Below are 16,115 nucleotides of genomic sequence, written 5' to 3'. Positions count from 1 at the left end.
GCTGCTGTGCACCAGCCATTTCCTTTCTGTGGATGGTTTTTCTAGCAGATTTATTATCAGCTGACCCAAATGTATTTTATAATGATCCTGGCAGTGCCCACATTCTCCTGCAAATAACAGGAGGGAAAAACATCTTTTCCATTGGGCTTCCATATGGGAAAGAAGTGAGAAGAATCCTAGACCTTTTCTGGCACAGCTTCTCTTAGTGAGAAGAAAATTTGCTTAACTTAACAGGTAATTGGAGTATTTCTGAGAAGTACAGTCACACTACATCATACTCAGTAATGAGCAGAGACAACGCAAGAGTCCTCCCTGTAAGAAGACTAGAGTTTGGGGAAAGGCAGACCTGAGCTTAGCATGCTTAAAAATGTAGATGGTAGGAGCACCTGGGGGGCTCAGTCAGTTAAGTATCTGCCTTTGGCTCAGATCATGATCTTGAGGTCCTGGGATCGAGCCCCAGGTCGGAGTCCCTGCTCAGTGGGAAAAATGCTTCTCCTTCTCCCTCTATGTGTTCTCTCTCTCTCTCTCTCTCTCTCTGAGACACCACACACACACACACACACACACACACACACACACACAAATAATAAATATTTTTTTAAATGCAGATGGTAAAGAGGGGGTGGCATCCAGGACAGAAGCTGCAGGGACTGTCCATGGTGTGGCCTGTTTGGAACAGAGGCCTGTGATGGATAATCAAATCTCAGATAATCCTAAAATCAGAAATTAATGATCTGTAGATAGATAATTACCTAAAACTTATCTATAACTATTCAAATAACAATTTTCCTCTTCCTAGCGCATCAAGAATATCCAGTAGCCGATCCATAGGAGGGTTGCCCCTTGTCACAAGAGCTAAACCTTCCATCAGATTAAAAAGTGTAATTTCTTTGTTTTCTCAGTTACTATCAAGTCAGGAGCAACCAAAAAAAAAAAGAGAGAGAGAGAGAGAGAGAAGAGAAAAAAATGTGATTAGCATTGCTCCGTCATATTAATTAAAACACTGTGGCAGGTTCAGCTTGAGAGACTTAGTTACTAAAACCAAGGGAAGTTGCTACCCCATTTATAATCCTGACAGTGAGGCTGTAAGTGGTAACGAAGTTAAGTTTCAGATGAACTTTGTTTTTGCAGAATTTAGGCATTTTAAAGATTCTTCTGGAATACATTCAGGTGAATACATACGCATCTGCTGGAAGAACCTTTACAGTCAGGAAATAGTATTGATAAGCTACCATTCTTCCCCCTTGCAGTAGCTACTATTTGTCATTACATGTACACTGAAAACACAACCACATGTACCCTTGCATGCCCCCAAAGCTAGTCAGCATAAGTTAATCTTTTCAACAGAAGCAGCCAGCTTTTCTAGCAAAGGAATTTGCAGTCGTTGTGGTTTGGGTAAAAAGGTGGTTCATTTTACTGGTTTCTCAGTGAAAAATGTTTCATGATAAATTCAATCTTTCCTCAGAAAAAAAAATTCCCCAAATCTACTTTTCTGTGCAAAATTCGACGTGAAAGCCTTTCTCTATTGAAGCAGCCAGATATGGAGTTGTGTGGACCTGGACAAACAGTCTGAGGTCCAAGGTTAAGGATATTTATTGCTGGAGGTATTACATGCATTTGTTTCCAGGAAGAATAAAATCCAACCCATCAACAGAGGTTTTCAAATATATTCATTTACCTTCTTTTGTTTTAGGGGGATGTTTTTCTCTTTTCCCTTTTAATCCTTTTCCACACTTGGTAGAATTTGGAAGGATTTTTGCCAGGGATAGCTAGCGAAGGTATACAATGTGTGAATACACAGGAGATCTGCTGGTTTCACTGCACAGACTTCAGAGAAAGTTCCTTGCGCTCTGACTTTGGCATAGCATGCAGGAAATTCCTTATTGGTCTGCCCAATGCAATAAACAGACCTCCTGCATCTAACCACATCCACACTGAAGTTTCTTAGGTGGGGTTACTTTTGCTTTTTGGGTAAAAGTTAAAGGTCCCAGGATTCCAATTCTGCACTTTCTTTAGCTCCTAAGTTTGGAATTTATGTAGGGCTGTGTTTAGGAGTTCATGGGACTTGTGGTTTGACTTACTCTGTTTTCTCTGTACACACATGGGAAAGGTAGACAAGGTAAACAGATCCCCTGTGGGGAATCTTTTGGTAAACCTCCCCTGACATCAGACTGATGGGAAAGATCAGAAGTTAGCATTTGCCTTTCGATGACTCATTGAGGACATGGCTTGTTATATTCAGTGCAGGTGAGGCCTTCAGTAACCCTGCTACTCCAGGTGTGGCCCCCAGACAGGCAGCCTCAGTATCACTAGAGAGAGGCTTTGTTCAAATGCTGAATCTCAATCCCCAACGTGGAGCTGCCAGACTAGGATCTACATTCTAACCAGTGCCCCACGTGGTTAGTAGGACGTTAAAGGAGAAGTCTGGAGTTTTGTCCATGCTAGCAGAGTGCCTGAATCCATTCCAGTAAGATCTCCATGGGAGGGTGTGAGGGAGAAAACAGGCTGGCCAGTGGAGCAAAGAGGAAGGAGAGCCAGGGAGGACATCGCCTGAGTTAAATTATGCTCATTAATTCAATTTGAGGCAGGAATGTGTGTAAATAAACGCTGGCAGCTGCGGAGGCTCTGTTTCCTGCAGGGCTCAGGCAGGAATGCAGGGGCCAGTGGCCGCCAAAACCTGACTGGGGATCAGTCAGATAGCCCTGCAACCACGAGATAATGACGGAGAAGATGGCATTATCATTATCGTATTAGGGAGGTTTTAAACGCAGAGTTAAGTGCCAAACCAAGGGGAACAGGAGAGGCTGTGCGAGGCATAGATAAAATCTTAATTATTTGAAAAGATTAAGCATGCCTGACTGTTCCCTCCTTTTTTAAAATCAGTACAGATCAGATTTCCAAAGGGGTTAAATGAGAAGGACAGTGCCACAGTCCTATGCAGCCGGTCCGAGTTTCCAAATAAATAACCTATTCAAGTCCACCTTTTCCCTATAAAACCGAGTCCGTGCGAAACAGGGCAGAGAAAATTGAGTTTTCTAGGGCGAGAGCAACTCCTATGTACCCTAAATCTGTAAAATGTTCATAGGTTTGATTTTTGGCACTTTGTGCTTGTTAACTGTTTCGGAGGCTGAGCAATCATCTCTAGTTAATATTTATTAAACCCCATGTGGCATGCTAGGCAAAAATGCTTGCCTAATCATTAAAAGATGGTTTGCATACTGTCACTTTTAGGAGCTCATTCAATGTTATTTATTCCGAAGAAACATCTGCTTTACAGCTTAAAAAATCAGCCGCAAGTTCCTCGTCCCTATTCTCTGAAGGAATGGCAATATTGAGAAGAGTCCTCTTCTTTCTGGTCGTGATCCCGGGGTCCTGGGATCGAGACCCGTATTGGACTCCCCGCAGCGAGCCTGTTTCTCCCTCTGCCTATGTCTCTGCCTCTGTGTCTCTCAGGAATAAATAAAATCTTAAGAAAAAAAAAAAAAAAGCTAACCAAGTGCTGGGCGCTTTATCGAATGCTTTATATATTTAATTGTCAGTCCAATTCCTATTTTAGAGATGTAAAACCAAGTCCTGGCGAAGTTAAGGAACCTACCTACCATGGTCATATGATCAGAAGGGTACCAGAGATTTGACCTTAGGCTGCAAGGGGGGGCTCCTAACAGCAGCCATTCACCCAATGCACCCACCCAATGCACTCTTTGAATCGCCACCCCCCCTACATGCTGTCCCCCAAGTGCTGTGTGTTTCCTCTGCGCTTAGAGCCTTCTGCATAATTTTGTTATGAAAAAAACATTTTTATTATTATTATTACAAACCAATGTGTACGCAAGTCTCTCATGCACTCGATTGTTAGGAATTTTAGAAGCGACTGGCCTAGACAAGGCTCTCAGTGAATGAGAATTAATTCCTCCTGAATGACAAGCAGTGTCTTCCACCCTGTGCCTTGTTCTGGCCCTGCAGGGGGACTCACAGGTAATTGGGCTTTACCAACTCTGAGTGGCATTCTGGGGAAAAGTGGAGGAGAGCCCTTGCCTCTCAGCTTTATCCCTTCTTTAAAAGGCTTGAGAAAAGTCCTCCCCCTATAGGCCATGGTGGGTAAAACCGGAGACCACCGTGTGGGCTGCAGCACCCACATGGAACTCCCATTAACTCGGATGGATGCAGGCTGCAGGTGTAAGTCAAGGGGACACACAGAAAAATCTGGCAAGTCATTGAGGCCTTGATTGACAGTCTTGGCAGACATACTGCTTTTAGCTCAGGATGGATTTAAACTCTGAGAGGGACAGGAAGTAATGCAAGGAGTTTTTATTTCTGGTTATTTCCTCGCTTTCATACACTGGCCTTTCTCTTGGGGGAGGGGAGAGTGGAGGCAAAAAAAGATGAGAAATCAAGTTCTTTGGGCCCATCTGTCTCGCCCACTCTCTGTGTTCTCACTTCCACAAGATTGTGGGAGGCTGGTTAGTGAAAGGACAGTGGGCATCTTGCTCTGCCCTGCTGTGAGTAGCCACCTCTGAGAAGGTGGGTGGCCTTCAGCAAACGGTACAAATTGAAGTCGAGTTGGCCTCTGCTCCCTTGGCCATCACAGCAGTATTACAGAGGGACTCCACAGATTGCCTCTGTCCTTGGGGTTTGGGGATGGCAGTTGAACAGTGTTGGAGGAAAAAAAAATCATCTCAGGATTTCACTCTCTGTCACTCACCACCCACACGCCCAGCTACCCAATATTCAAGGACTGATTTCTTTGTGGAGAAGTGCCATTCCCCTGCTCCTGCTCCCACTCTCTTTGCCTGCCTGTCTCTTCCAGTCTTTCCTGCTCATTAGCAGAATCTCAGAAAGCAGGCTATGGGAGGAAGCAAGAAGATGATTCTAAAGTCAGTGGCTGTGCTGGCTCGCACTTCAAGCCATCTTCCTTGGGAAGGTAGTGGGATCTTGTGTCCTGCTCACCTGAGCTGGGTCCGTGGTGAGCCTCTCCTGTCTGTTGTTGTTTCCTCTGGTGATATGGCTACTCCCACTCGCAAGCTCTTGCTCCTTACCTTGGCCTGAGAAAGTCCTGAGCATGCTTTGAGAAGTCTGATGTTTGAGGAATGAGGCCCAAGTCAATCAGAGCAGTCGGGTCAACAGAACTCAATTGCCCTAAGGCCTCTGCTTCTGTGTCACCTGTTGACCACCACCCTTGAGCCTTCTCAAGTCCCCGGGCCCCTTCTTCATCTCCTCTTATGTCTCCTCATCCCTTTTTCCCTGTCCTGCTGGCTGTTTACTCAGTTGAGACCAAGAGAACTTTCTGAGGAGAAGAAGGGGACTTAGCACTGTGTGGCATTTGCCTGTCTCTCCCAGGCCCTGGTCTTTGCAGCAAGGACATCAGAGAAGGTCAGGCTGTCCCGCTCCTGCTTCTCCCAGGACTGCCTTCCCCACCCCAGCCTATAGCCCGGCTTCCTTTCATCGGCATGTTTTCTCCTGTGTCTCTTTCCTGGACCCTGCTCTTCCATCCTTCCATCCTTCTGTCCTTCCATCCTTTTATCTTCCCTCCTTCCATCCTTCCACCCTGCATGAGAGGCATGATCCTTCAAGAGGGGAATGGAGGGGATCCCTGGGTGGCTCAGTGGTTTAGCACCTGCCTTTGGCCCTGGGCGTGATCCTTGAGTCCTGGGATCGAGTCCCACGTAGGGCTCCCTGCATAGAGCCTGCTTCTCCCTCTGCTGTGTCTCTGCCTCTTTCTCTCTGTGTCTCTCATGAATAAATAAATAAAATCTTAAAAAAAAAAAAAAAAGCGGGTAATGGAAAGGCTCATACTGTCTCTGGTAATGGTCTGAGGAACAGAATAGATGGTGGTGGCTGGTGGTAGAGTTACCTACAGCCTGAAGAGAGCAGCCCTGACCCAGAGCCATCTTAGTGGCCTGCTGTTTCCCATGATGCCATTATCTTCCGATTAGTTCTATTAGCCTGGTTTCTCTTACAGTAAAGCAGTCACAATCTGATAGGAGGGGAATTCAATCAGAGCAGGGTATTTGTCGAGTCAAGGCATTGTTTTTCTCTTTTAAAATTGACCTTTTACTGAGTCACAGGGATTGTTTCCATGCATTACTCCTTAATGATATGTTTATTTACCTCGACCCACACAATTCACTCTTGCCCTATAATAATCCAGTATTAACTTGTAATAACCAGGATGCCTGTTGAAGGAAAGGATGTTTCAAAGAAAAGCCAAGTGAATTGCAGGTTCAAAATTCCTGAGAGTAACTCTGAATAAAACCCTACCAAAGATGATGTGGGAAAAGAACTAAATTAAGAGGGTAGTCTTCCAAGGTAGCAGCACTATCTCTGCTCACTCACCATTGTTTTAAAGTTACCCTTGGTCTGAAGGAAGTTTTTAAGTCTGAAAATACCACAGTAGCTAGTTCTGAAATTGGCTGGCAAAGTTATATCATCTCATAGGTAAGGGGTATGTTTTTATGTACCTGTAACTAATCAGTAATGACACTGAGGTTTCCAAATTACCTAATATGGCACTCACTCCCCTACAACAGAAGTTGGGATGTGGGGGTGCTGATGGAGGAATAAAGCATTTCTCACTGGGATTTAGTCATAAATCTAAATTAGCTCTTTTTCTGGAAGATTCTGAGTGTGGAAATGGTGGCATTTGGCTCAAGCTGGATTTGACTGCACATGTTTTGTGTGTTTTTATAATTAGAAGGGGATTCTGTGCTTCTGGTTTATATATAGTGCCTGTCATATGTTGCCTACCCTTTTGGCCTCCCTATTTTTTGTCACATCTGCAAGCGCAGTCTGACTTTTGTAAACAGGTCACTAATTCCAGACTAGTGGCGTGAAATACATCTGACGTCACACATGGCCTTATACACTCCACAGGTGCTGAATGCCAATAGTGAGAGAGGGAAGGCCCCAAGGGCTCACCCTCAAGGGGCAGGGTGCCTCCTTGGGCCACTCCAGGGAACTCCATGCCAAGCAGCAGCCCAGAGCCTGTGTGCCATCTGGTAGCTGTTGAGGGTGTTCTGAGACTCGGGACCTTCTCCAGAGGGACTGTCAGAGTTACTGCTGAGAGAGCAGAGAATTATGAGAAAAATATGATGAAGCTTCCAGTTTCTAACCCCTTAGTGTTTCCCAGACCTTGTGTATGTGGTATTGCTGGTTATTCATTCTAGAATCACATTTACAAAGAAAAAGGGAATCAATGAAAAGGGGAATCAAAGAGAAAGGGAATTACACACATTGAGAACATCTAGTCAATGATCAGACACAGAACATTTTTCCATATGCTAGTCAACTATCCATAATGTCTAAGTGATCCCTATAAATGTCCATACTGTATGATTACATCTTAGAAAGTTCAAAAACTTGCAAAACTGATTTATGCTGTTTAGAGGTCAGGATAGTAGTTCCTGAGTACAGGAAGGATAATCAGGAAGTGGAAACGGCATGAGGAGATTTCTGCTAAGCTTCTGGGTAGTTTGGTTTAGATTTGGGTTTAGGTTTTCATCTGAGTGCTGTGTGCAGGTACTGACTGTATGAAATGAAAAATCGTTTGAGATGTACACTAATAACGTGTGCACCTTTTTGTTGTATATATATTTTACTTTGATTAAAGTTTACACTTAAAAATATGACAAGCACATAAGGAAAACTTCCTTCTTCAATCTAGCTTTCATTAATTAATAAATTCCGTCGAAATGAATGAGAAGGCAGCCACAAATCAAAGTGGGTATTTCCATGGGCAGCCCCCTTTTTAAGATTTTTTAAAAATATTTTATTTATTTATTCATGAGAGGCACAGAGAAAGAGAGAGAGGCAGAGACACAGGCAGAAGGAGAAGCAGGCTCCATGCAGGGAGCTCGACGTGGGACTCGGTCCCGGGTCCCTAGGATCACACCTGGGGCTGAAGGCGGCGCTAAACCGCTGAGCCACCAGAGCTGCCCTTAAGATTTTAGTTTTAAGTAATCTCTATGCCTGACGTGGGGGCACAAATTCACAACCCTAAAATCAAGAGTTGCACACCCAACCAACTCAGCCAGCCAAGTGGGTCTTTGCTTTTAATAACTCTTCTCAAGTTTTGCTTTGTCTATTGGGTTTCCCAGTTTGCTTTTTTTAGCTTGCTTTTTTTTTTAACAGGATAATGATAAATAAAATATATCACTGTGTTTTTGAATCTCAGAAGAATGCTTTTGAAAAGTGTTTCCATTGCTGCTTATGCATTGAATAAATCTAAAAAAATGTAAAAAAAAATTATTTTAGTATACTGAGTTGGAAATTACCACTATTTGGATGGTAGTTAGAGTCACAGGAGTAGATGGTACTGCCCAGGGTAGATGGGCAAAGAGATTAAAAAAAAAAAAAAAAACCCAGAACAGAGCTCCAAGCCCCCGGGAATGCTGGCATCTATAGGGTAGGTAAATAGCCTTCTGCTCACCAGAGGTAGCACAAGTTAAGTACACAGTACAGTGATTACTCTATAAAGACTGCCTAAATAATTCAATCTTGTTTTCTCTGTAAAAAGTGAAATAACTTTGGGGTGCCTGGATGGCTCAGTCAGTGAAACATCTGACTTTGGTTCCGGTCATGATCTCAAGGTCCTGGGATCTATTGAGACCTAAGCTGGGTTCCCGGATAGTGGGGAGTATGTTTCTCTCTGTCTCCCTCAGCACCTTCCTTGTGTTTTCTCTCTGTCTCTCTCTCTCTCTAATAAAAAAATAATTCAAAGTGAAATAGCTTTGGGCTGCTATAAAATTCCTTGTCTGAAATTTTAGGTCAGAACCAAAATAGTACCCCGACTAACAATTTAGTACCATTTCAGTTTTCCTCATGAACGGACTTTTATAATGTGCCCATAGATATTTTATATAAACTTCATGAAACTGACAAAAAAAATGTCTCTTTGTTTTCTTTATCAAGCTCAGAAAAAGCTAAAAACAAAAGGGAAGGCAACCACATATGGGCTCTGTGTGCAGCACATAATCGAAAGGATCACTGCTTGGCGAACACAGTGCATTCAAGTGTTGCTACCACACTGTTCACACAGGGCATGTATAGAGTACAGGCTCACCGGCTCTTTCTTTTGGATAAAAATTCTGTTGCAACGGGTGTGTTTCTTTCCACATGTTTATGTGAAAATACTATTTCTGAAGCTTTTTTTCCATCCACTTTAACATGGCATTTTTTTCTATGACCTCTCAAGGATTATTGCCAGGAAGCAAACACTTCAAGTTCCACTACATAATAACTTCCTTCCAACATATAAAAACTTCCTTTTTATAAATAATTGTTATTTGTAGACCATCTTCAGACAATTGTTTTATTGTTTTGTTATTTTTGTCTTATTGTTGCTTCAATTCTTTCTTCTTTCTCATTTCCCTGCTAAGACCAATGTCTATTTGTTGCTGTTAAATTTGTTTTATCATCATTGGCATATATATAAATTAAATTATTTAAAAAAGAGGGGGGGATGCCTTGGTGGCTCAGTGGTTGAGCATCTGCCTTCAGCTCAGAGTGTGATCCTGGGATCCTGGGATTGAGTCCCACATCAGGCTCCTTGCATGGAGACTGCTTCTCTCTCTGCCTGTATCTCTGCCTCTCTCCCTGTCTCTCATGAATAAGTAAATAAAATCTTTAAAAAATAATAATAACAAAAGGTCTCATGATTTCAGGAAGTCAGGGGCACCTGGGTGACTTGGTCAGTTAAGCATCTGCCATCAGCTCAGGTCATGATCCCAGGGTCCTGGGGTGGAGCCCCACATCAGGCTCCGTGCTTAGCGGGGAGTCTGCTTCTCTTTCTCCCTCTGCCCCTCTCCCACTTATGCTCTCTCTCGCAAATAAATAAATAAGCTCTTTTAAAAAGAAAAAGATTTGGGATCCCTGGGTGGCGCAGCGGTTTGGCGCCTGCCTTTGGCCCAGGGCGCGATCCTGGAGACCCGGGATCGAATCCCACATCGGGCTCCCAGTGCATGGAGCCTGCTTCTCCCTCTGCCTGTGTCTCTGCCTCTCTCTCTCTCTCTCTGTGACTATCATAAATAAAAACAAAAAAAAAAAAAAAAAAAGAAAAAGATTTCAGGAAGTTGAGAATCCCCTGGCTAGAACATTGTATGAATAAGTTTTGTTTAAATCACGATCCCCCTACCCCCTACCCCATCTTGGCTACAGGACTACAGAAATGACTTCACTTCTCTTAAAAAAGAAAAAACTCTGAGATGTGGTCTGATCATAACTCTCTTCACACTTGCTTAAAGCTCAATGGCAGATTAATAAAATATTCTTTAAGAAGAACTATTATTTTAGGCTCAGCATGGAACCTTAGCTCTTTTCCTGTTGGATATTATCAATACCACTTTCACATCCTTCCTCCCTAATGCAGTAACCTCTTCTTCATTTTCATAGTGGTTGATCTTCTGGCAACACTTGACACTCATTGCTTCTAGAAATTCTATCTTTTGGCTTCTGAAACATAATCTTTTCCTATCTCTCCTGACTGTGACCTTAATATATTTCATTGGTCTGTCCTACTCCATGTCCTATCCCTTAAATGTAATTAGTCTGAAGGATTATTTACTCACCTTTTTCTTTTTTTTTTAACTTTATCCCTCTGTTACATCATATGCACCGAAGGCTTTCATTTCTAGCTAAAAATAATCAACTTCCAACTATATATCTTTAGACCAATACTTTATTGTGGCCTACAACTCAATTTACTTTGAAAATGAAGACAGATCTTTTCATCTTCTGTATCTTTTTAAATACTAATAGACTACCTGGTACATAATACATAGTAGATGGATGAAAAGCATGCTCACAACAATAAAGTTTCTAAATTTCTGTGTTCAGTTTTGTGATTTCCTTCTAAGGAAAATAACCCTCAAACAAGGGTTTACCAGCAGAATGAATATAGATATTTCCTGTCCCTGATACTTCTGTCATGGTGATCAGCAGGCCACCATCACCATTGGTGCATTTTTAGCAAAAGACTCTGCCTATCAGACTTCTTGTGGAAGTGTATTTTAGGGACTGAGATGACACTTTGCTGCATTTTTTCCCCCTGATTCTTTTGGGACAGACTGATTTTGAACTTAAGTCCATGGAGCAGAAATGCTAAAACATTTGAGAATCTTTTTTTTTTTCCCCTAGTGGGAGCCTTTTATTGCCAGAAGTGCATATCCCATAGAGCTGAAGAAAGTCCTACGAAAGTTAGCTTTTAAAAACAAAGCTGTGTTTAAGTTCTGTGGAAACAGAAGGTATTGCTTAAAAATGACATGGCAGATGTTATGAAAATTTGTTTTAAAGCATTTCTCTCAGGTTAAGTCATGTTTGCCAAGTTATAGCCTGGAACCCATTTTGACAACTCAGCAGAGCTCCTTGGTTGAGGGTCTGCAGTGATTGAGAGTGCTGGCATTGTGCAATGGGCTGGGGAAGCGGAAATGGACTCCCATTGCTTGAGAAGTAGCCTGCTTCTCTTCCTGAGTCAATTTAGTAAAGCCAAAGAGCGATGCTGAAAATGCAAGCAGTGTTGTCTTTGAGATTTACTTTCATTTAATGAAAAATGTGTCTTAAAAGATCCTGTATATTGCTGTCACTCAAGAAAACCTGTGGTTTTCTTCAAAGTGTGTTTGAAGTTTCTTTAGGGCAAAGCTGTATCACTCTAAAATGGTCATGTTCAAGCCTACAGAATTCAGAATGGAGTGGAATTGGGTTGCTTCTTAGATCTGAACCATTTTATTCCTGCCACTACCCGCCATTACCCTTATGAGTTAAAAATTATACATGAATATAATTTACATTTGGGACTCTCTGGTGGGTTCTAACTGTGGAGAGGACACACTGTAGTCTCCAGCTCTGTACTTAAGTGTAGAAGTGTTTCTCCGGGTAGAACCAAAGTGTTCCATGCTGGCAAAAGGACAAAAAAAGCAAGAAGACAAAAGTTAAAAAAAAAAAAAAAAATCCCAAGGTAACCTCTCTAACATAGATTTTGATCTGGCATTTTATTGTTGTTTGCTTGATTTTGAGGCTTCACATCCTTTTGAAAAACGGAGGTGTGTGGCCTTTTAAAATCTTTCTCTTATTTTTATTAGTAGGGTGTGTTGGTTTGGGTAGCCTACCATGCAGAGCCTATCTTGGCATGGTACAGCATCTCCTTGGTTATGTGATACTCATTTTGGCTTTAGGGGTGGAATTTTCTTGATGCCTGTGGAAAATAAGTTAAAGGCAATGGAAACAACGACAGAAAACTTTGTTTTCACACACGTACCCCTTAGTGACTCCTCTTATTTCTTCCACCTGCGTTACTGAGATACTCAGGCAAATTCTGTGCATGTCTGGTGCAGAGATCTCTCTTCTTAAGGGCTGGAAGCTCACTTCTCCTCTGCAATGGTGTGTTCAGTGCTACAGGAGATTTGTACAGCGTCACAGGCTAAGTTGCCTCTGTGTGAAGCAAATAGGTGTTTTGTGTGCCGGTTGTTTTTTGGCATAGAAATGAGGACTAGATCATTAAGTGACCCCTAATTGAAAGTATTCTTCAAACACTACCCAGGGCTGAAAGCATTCAGTATTAAACACTAAGTATTAAGTGGTAGTTAATATTAGATTGGCCCAGGTTTGGGACTATTTCCATCAAGCTTGTTGGACATCTTAATCAGATATTGACTTCATACAGGTCTGGGGAAGCTTATTACTGGCAAGCATGATGCTCATTTTCCTCAGTTCGTGATGTGAATGCTGGACTCCATAGAGCCACAACACCTCTGGGATGGCCCACTAACGTGCCACTGTGAGCCTGTGTAAGGAGGGGCCATTTCAACCCTGCTCGGGAAGCTGCCCCTTGCTGTGTGACATGCCACAACTTACTTAACCTCCTGAGCATGTCTGACAAATAGAGGATTTAGAACCCAAGCTATTATGGATATTATGAGATAACACATGAAAGTGTCTGGTAAAGTCCCTATGATAGTTTCTTGGTACATGGCATTTATTATGAGATTCTTCTGTCTTCACAATATCAACCTGTCAGAAATGGTTTGGGAGTAATTTTTCATCAAAAACTCTGTATGTAGCCATTCAGCACAAATTCATTTATGCCTATGATGTACCAGTTACTGTTGTAGGACCTGTAGATACAACCAGGATGAAGACAAGTGCCTCTGTTCTCATGGAGCTTCCATTCTGGTGATGTCAGGCAGAAACTAATGAATAATATATAAACAGGAGGAAAAACTGTATCATAGTTCTATAGAGAATTACAGCAAGTGACTGTGTACTTCCTTCAGATAGGGTAGAAATGGAGACATCTCAGGGGAGCCACCATCTTGCCTGGGATCCGAGTGGGAAGCAGAAGCCCATGGTGCCTAAGGTTGGGAGAGAGGTGCCGATTAGAAGGTGCAGAAAGTGGTATGTTCTAAATACAGAACAGCAGTCAGTTTGGCTGGAGTGGGAATAGAGGAGGGTGGCAGGAAAGGAAAGCATGGTGTGAGTAGTGACCAGACCATGGGGGTCTTTATAAAGGACAAAATAAGAAACTTGGATCTTAGTCTAAATGGAATGAAAAGTCTTTCAAGAGTTTTAAGCAGGAAAATTGGATGGTCTGATATACATTTTAAAAGGTCAGCTTGTTGCTACGTAGGATGTAGGTGGTTCAATGGAAAGAGTGGAAGCAAGAAGGCCCAGGATCAATAGGAAAAACTTGGAGTAGGGTGGAGGGTGGAGGTGAGAGAAATGTATTCAGGACACATAGAACTTGCACAGGGATTGGATGAGGGGCTTAGAGAAAGGGAAGAATCCAAGATACCCTCTAGGTATTTCATCTGAACAAGGAGGAGACAGTGTGGTGCTGTTTAGCAAAACAGGAAACATTGTGAGAGGAGGGGGTTTATGGGAGAAATCGACTCTTCTCTTGTGTCCAGGTTAGCTGCTAAGACAGGAGGTCTACAGAAGAAGCAAGAGAATCTGGGAGTCTTCCTGGAGTGTGGATCTGGATGGGAGAAAGGGCTAACTCCCTGTTTGATACAGCATTGTGTGGAAGCATGACCCGTCATAGAGTCAGATGAGTAGTACGGCTAGTGTTGCGTTCGGAGGCAGCCCCGCATGTAGTGAAGGAGAAGCAGAGAAGTGAAGGGAGACAGAGAAGTGGGGACAGGGCTGGGAATGCACACAACTGTCTGAGGAGCTGTACTGGAAACACCAGCCCTGAGAGAAGAAACTCTTAGGCATGATTCTGCCAGCCCGGGTAGTTCTGGAAATGGCTGATGAATGGCCCTGGGCCAAGGGATTTCATAAGTAGACTTGGGGTAAGGGAGCCTGGGAGTTGGTTTGAAGAAGAAAAAGGAAATGGCCCAAACTGAAAGGGTCTTGCGAGTTTCCTGGGATTGGAGAATTTTTAAGTAGGGAGCTCCAGCAGCATCTGTGTATGTGCAAAAGAAAAAAAAAAATCCCTCAGTTCTTGGGGTTGAGAAGTGTTACATGATGTGTATGCCTTTAGAGTTAAATTTTATATTCAGTAGATGGCATACTTTAATGTAAAAATTGATCATGGCTATGAATACAAACTCATAAGTATATTATATGCACATAATTTAAAGTGTGCTTTTTAGAAGAAACTAAACTAGAAAGGACAAATTTTAAATTTTCATTATTTTTCCATTATTTTCATATATAAATCTTAGAAGCAAGAACAGGGCAGTTTCAGAAATCAGTTTCTAGGTGTAAATAGGCATGCTTTAAATTTGCCACTAATACCAAAGATACCTGGCAAGGAGGGCTGAGGTTTCAAAATTAGATTAGATTTCACTCTTGAGCTTATTAGCTAAACTATAGTCATTCCATAGCCTGTTAGCTGGCAAACTATCTCCAACAGGATATGGTGATTATTTGTTAATGATCATTGCTCTGCTGACAATAGCTCATCACTGGGTGCTCAGGGGAACCACTCCTTTTAAACATGCATATAAAGACAATTTGAATGAAAATAGCATATGTACAGAGCCTATAAACACCAGCTGATCTACCAAATTGGATGATTCCCAAATAAGGATAATTCACAATAATTTAGTTATAATAATGTAGATTAGGGATCTAATTCAGTAACCAGACTAGTATTTATGGAAAAGGATAACAAAATAAAACATTCTGGGCAATCAAATGAAACAAGAGCATGGGGTTTGAAAAAAGGATAATGAAAAAGTTCACTTAGCAGGAAGGAAAGCTTGCTCAACAGATCTGCAGGAAACCATTTTTCCCACCATCATCTCTGCATTTCAAAAGGCAAACATGATTCTAGCCAGAAGACATCATCTGACTGTAAAGTCAGATGCTAATAGTCTTATCTGGCTTTTTTTTTTTTTTTTTTTTTTTTTTTTTTTTTTTTTTTTTTTACTTGCAGCAAAGCTTCAGTAATATCCTTACTCCCTTCCCCAAAGCTTTGGGGGATATTGGACATTGTACAAGCAGATTGGATTATTTGTTTGAATCACCAGCATTTTCAAAATAGAAAACCCAGCTTCCACCCATAGGAATCCCCATATCTGGTGGGCAAAGAATAAATACTACGTATGGATACTTACATTTTGGATCATTTGTATTTAAAATAATCATTCGTAACTGTTTGACATGCTTGGCACATCACAACCATAACTATATGAAGTATCCATTAAAAAAAAAAAGATTCTCCAAAGTGTGTGTGTGTGTGTGTGTGCACACGCGCACACACATCTCTGTAGGCATTTTGCGTCAGGCTAATAAAAGGTCCTCTTCCTCCATTTTCCCTTGAATGTTGAAGTCCCAGGTGCTGGTCTTCAATTTCTTCTGTCCCTCTGCTTTTCCCGTGCTTTCTTTTTTTTTTTTTTAATTTTTTTTTTAATTTTTTTTTTTATTTATGATAGTCACACAGAGAGAGAGAGAGAGGCAGAGACACAGGCAGAGGGAGAAGCAGGCTCCATGCACCGGGAGCCTGATGTGGGATTCGATCCTGGGTCTCCAGGATCGCGCCCTGGGCCAAAGGCAGGCGCCAAACCGCTGCGCCACCCAGAGATCCCTTTTCCCGTGCTTTCAACCAGGGTTCTTAGTGACCCTAATCCCGTGTCCAGCTCAGACCCCCCCCACCCCGCAAGCCTCAAGCCCACATTTAC

At 42.3% G+C, this 16,115-nt stretch overlaps 1 protein-coding gene and 1 long non-coding RNA gene across 15 annotated transcripts in view; one reads left to right on the top strand and one right to left on the bottom strand.

Moving 5' to 3' along the window:
• The window catches only part of LOC144295815 (phospholipid-transporting ATPase IB), a 570,630-nt gene that overhangs the window by 442,143 nt on the left and 112,372 nt on the right, over positions 1-16,115 (top strand). The gene's annotated exons all lie outside the window — the stretch shown is intronic.
• Positions 12,967-16,115, bottom strand: part of LOC144295818 (uncharacterized) — a 45,598-nt gene continuing 42,449 nt past the window's right edge. The window contains exon 4 of the long non-coding RNA XR_013362917.1: positions 12,967-13,340. This is a non-coding gene — a long non-coding RNA (uncharacterized LOC144295818). The remainder of the gene's footprint in view (positions 13,341-16,115) is intronic.

Source organism: Canis aureus, chromosome 24 (genome assembly GCF_053574225.1).
Source record: "Canis aureus isolate CA01 chromosome 24, VMU_Caureus_v.1.0, whole genome shotgun sequence".
Lineage (NCBI taxonomy): Eukaryota > Metazoa > Chordata > Mammalia > Carnivora > Canidae > Canis > Canis aureus.
The sequence above is the reverse complement of the archived record's forward strand: the minus strand, read 5'-3'. Positions and strand labels throughout refer to the sequence as shown.